This window comes from Helianthus annuus, chromosome 1 (genome assembly GCF_002127325.2).
Source record: "Helianthus annuus cultivar XRQ/B chromosome 1, HanXRQr2.0-SUNRISE, whole genome shotgun sequence".
NCBI classification, from domain to species: Eukaryota; Viridiplantae; Streptophyta; class Magnoliopsida; order Asterales; family Asteraceae; genus Helianthus; species Helianthus annuus.
The window spans coordinates 28,804,627-28,809,552 of NC_035433.2; positions in this window are offsets into that span (position 1 = coordinate 28,804,627).

A 4,926-nucleotide genomic window follows, 5' to 3' on the forward strand; every position below is an offset into this window, starting at 1 on the left:
AGGTGCACGGGCAATCGGAGCTGCTCCTGGCATAAGGTCAATCTGGAATTCCACCTAGCGATGTGGAGGTAAACCGGGTAACTCTTCAGGAAACATGTCAGAAAACTCACGAACTACTGGAAGGTCCTCGATCTTCCTTTCTTCGGGTTGCGAATCGGTAACAAGAGCTAGAATAGCAGGGTAGCCCTTCTTAGACACTTCTGGGCTTTCATGGCTGAGATGATGCCGACCATGGCACCACTACGATGACCCTGAACCAACAAAGATTCCCCACTGGGGAGAGGGATACGCACGATTTTCTCTTTACAGAGAATTTCCGCTTGATGCTTATACAACCAATCCAAGCCAACCACCACATCAAAACTTCCAAGACTGACGAGGAGTAAGTCAATGTCGAACAATTGACCCATGAGATCAAGTTTACAACCAAAAAGAACATGAGAAGCTTCAATTGATTTACCATCAGCTAATTCTACTACATGCTTATTTATAAGAGGTGTGGGTGTCAACCCTAACTGACGACTGAACCCCAAAGACACATAACTCCAATCGGCACCAGAGTCGAATAAAATAGAAACAAAAAGATCGTTCACAGAAAACATACCGGTCACAACGTTGCCATCATTGCGAGCTTCCCCAGCACCAATAGTAAATACTCTTCCACGTGCCCCGTTCCAACCATTGTTCCCATTATTGTTATTCCCAGCGTTGTTGTTGTTGCCAGCATTCTGGTTAAGCTGAGGGCAATCCCGCTTAAAGTGACCCTCGTCTCTACACTGAAAACAGCCCTTACGGTTTCCCTGATTCTGTTGAGGCTGCTGCCTCTCCTGTTGTTGCGGCTGCTGCGGCTGTTCTGGGAGCCAGACCCTACAATCTTTAGCCATATGACCCACCTTGCTGCACCTGTGACATACCCGGGTGCACGGCCCACGATGGTGGAACATACACTTATTACACGTTGATAGCTTTCCCGCGGGATTGAATTGTTGCTCTGATTCTGATTCATAGAAGACGACTGGCTAAAACTGCGGTTGATACTGTTGTCTGCCCTTTTCTGAGATTGACTGGCACTGGTTGCATTTTCGCTTGTTATCACTAGCAGGTGTGGTAGCTGTAGCAGCGGGGGTAGTAGCAGATACACGAGGCGATAATGAGCCACGCCCGACCTTTTGGTTGGTAATCTTGTGTGCTCAACGGATGATCGTGGGCAGATTGTTAAGGTTTGCAGCAGTGACCAAACTCTTTACTTCTGGTGCCAGCCTTTGATGTACAACTCAATTCTTCGAGTTGGAGGTCGAGACAGGTTAGGGCACAAAATTGCTGGTTCATGAGATCATTTCGTGTAAGCCTCGATCTCGGAACCTTCCATCTGCAAATCGTAGTACTCGTTCTTCAGCTTCTGAATCTCGTCACGAGGACAGTACTCCTCCCGCATTAACTCCTTGAAATCATCCCAAGTAGTGGCATTAGCCATCTCGATGCCAAACATTTGCACCTAGGCATTCCACCAAGTCAAGGCACCATCCTCCAAAGTTCCTGTAGCATACTTCACATGGTTCCCCTCGGGACAGTTACATATAGCGAACACCGACGCAGCCTTCTCAAACCAACGTAGTAACCCCACAGCCCCTTCAGTCCCACTTAATGTCGGTGGCTTACAATCCATAAACGTCTTGAAAGTGCAAGCAGGCGGATGGTTTTGATTCTGGTTCGCTTGCTGACCTAATGGACAAAAGGAAATACAACAAAAGAGTAAGAGTTGTGTACGCGAAACAAGAATAAAGAAGATTTGGCACATATCGTACCAGCTTGGTAGGCTGCTAATGCCTCAGCCACACGGATGTTAATCAGATGTGTCAACTCAGCCTGAGTCATTACAATGTGTCCACGTCCATGGCCTCGTCCACTCATGATTCTATATAAGGAGAGGGAACAAGTTTAAAAATTAAGATAAGGTAGGAGTCAAATCTCACGTTGACATCTATAAACTACAAAGTTTACACCAAACAAAAAGGAGAACCCTTCTTGCACTCGTTAAGCCTCATTGGGACTCACATGCACCTCACGTTATTATTATGTGTGCACCCATAATAATAAGATAATTTGCATGCTTATCTCAGTGCCTCTTAACTTGCGCTAAAAGTTTCCCCCACATTCAAATAGTAAAACGAAAGGCAATACAGGATTAATAATCATAAGAGTCGAAGGGTAGTGCCACACTATCTAGCTCCACTAAGACATGCAGCACAGGTACTCACATCAAGGTATCAAATATGTTGTTTCATGCAAATCGTGTGTGTGTAACTACTAAGTAAGTAATGCATAAAGTAAACAGAAGACGAACCTTGCAATCTGGAGCTGAGTGTCATGGTCGATTTTCGAAGTTGTTCGGTTATAATCTGGTTTAATAAAAACGTTTTAAAACCTAGTTCACTATAACCGGTGGCTCTAATACCTAACCATCACACCCCCAAAATACCACCTAGGGAATACCCCTCTAGGCGTATGACGTACCAATAATGAGTCACTAATCATGTTGAACCCATAACAAGTTTTTAAATGAAATCGTCAATTATTAATGAAAAGTACCAACAATATGTTTAATAAAACTCAACATGTTCAGCGGAAGCAAATAGAAAATCATAGTTTAACTGTTTCAAAACCAACGTATAATATCAATAATTCCATCACATGTCTCCATCCAGTTCGACCCATGACCACTCCAGCTACTCCAGACAGCAAGTTCCAATCCAAGACATCTAACGACCTGCGAGCATGCAACAAGTGTATCAGACAAAGCTAGCGAGTTCATAGTTTGTGAAAACATTAGTTAGAAAATGTTTAGTTCAGTTCATTGAATATAATGTTGATAATACCCCGAATACAAGACGGCTCCAGATTATTTTGCCCTTTCTCCTATTAGTGCATATGTCTGTTGAATTCGTCTTGTATCGAGTCATGTAACTAGAATAGATAGACTAGGAACGTTGTACGAGAGAAACAGGAAACAGACCTGAACCAGCCACCTCACACGAAGTGGCTAGGCCACCTCGCACGAGGTGACCAAGTTCATGCAGTCTGGCCAGGTCGTGCGGCCTGGGCCAGCTCGTGTGGACTGGTTCATGGGGTCTGGCTCTCCTATATATATGTGGTCTTGGGTATTCATTTGAAGAACTTTTGGATTCCGGCAGTGAAGCTCTACCGAAGGGTCGCCAGCTCGTGTAACTTTGTTAAATCAATACAATCGACATTTAAAGTGATTCTTCGTGCAAATCTAGCTGTTATAACACCAATTCGCCTGATTCCGCCTTTCGTATTCATCGAAAACTCTTCTGAACGACTCGTTTGATCGAATCCCGATCCTACAAATTGGTATCAGAGCTCAGGAGGAAGAGTTCTTACCATTTCAGCTAATTTTCAACGATAAATCTGATTTCTACTCACTTTCTACACGTTTTTCTCAAAATTAACCGTAAATTCGTGGTTAAAATGGTCTGAATTTCACATATAACACGTAAAACACCGTTTTTGAACAAATTTGGACCAAATTACACCTAAACCTGATTAAAATTTGATAAAATCATGGAGTTCAGGACTTAGATATCCCAAGCGAGTTGAAAACTTGCTGAAACAATGTGAAAAAGTGTTCAAATTGCATGAAAAATGGACCAGATTGTTTGATTCTTGGACCAGATCGTTTGAATTTTGGTCCAAACCGCTTATAAACTGACCAAATCGCATGAGTCGATCAGGTCGTTTGAAGTTATACCCAGCTCGCACGGGTTGAATTCCAGGTCGTTTGGCTTTGAAACAGGTCGTTTGATTTCATCAGCTCGCACGAGTTGATCAGATTGTACCAAATTAATCAGATCGTTTGAACCTCTGATCCAGACCGCACGAGGTGAATTGGTTACCAGATCATTTGAATTAATTCTTCCAGGTCGTGTGGTTTGAGGCTTCCAGCTCGTTCCAAACCCTCAGATCGTTTGAAAATTCTATTATTGTGAACTCTCGATAGCGAAACATGGAAAACGAATTCTATAACGCGTTCAGTACTACCTCAGCTTGTTGGTGCATCCGTCTGTTGCCTACGTCTTGTATCGAGTCTTAATTAGAATAGACAGTTTAGGGATCGGGAATCAAGAAAACTGTATTTGTAAGTGATTCCGCTTGAAATGACATATTGTCATTTCAAGCGAAATCACATAATAGCCTGATTCCGCTCGAACCCTTATTTCCTGATCTCGCTCGAATAAGCTAAGTCGTGATTCCGCTTGAACCACACTTGCATGTTCAAGCGGAATAGTAATCCCTATAAATAGGTCATCTTGGAGCGAAATCAGTAAATAGTATAGTTGTTGTCTTCCGGTGAGCCACAAAGTGCTGCCGAAGTGTTGTCAGGCTTTTAAACGGATTATTGATCAATAAAACAACAAGATTAATGTGAATACGGCTGAGATAGCACCAAAACATTAGTTTCCGCCTCTTGTTTTGGATAAGACTCTTCTGATCGACTCGTTCGGGTCGGAACACGATCCTACAAGTGGTATTAGAGCTCAGGAGGAAGAGTTCTTGCCATTTCAGCTGTGTTTTCTGATTTTCTACACCTTCTTCTTAAAAATCGAAATTTGTTTACGGTAAAACAGGCTCAATTTTTCATAGAACACTCGTAATCATGTATTAACTAATCCTTGAAAGTTTCATAAGTAAAATCGAGCTAAAACTTGAAATTTTTGAGGTTTCGCTTGAAATGGTGTTCGGAAAAGATGACGTCATAGGTATTCCGCTTGGATTATACACTGATTTCGCTTGAAATCATCTCTGATTCCGCTTCAGGGACAGATTCCACTTGGATTGGTTCTTGATTTCGCTTGAGAATACACTAATTCCGCTTCAAAACCGGGATTTCGCTTGAAAGCTAGAAGT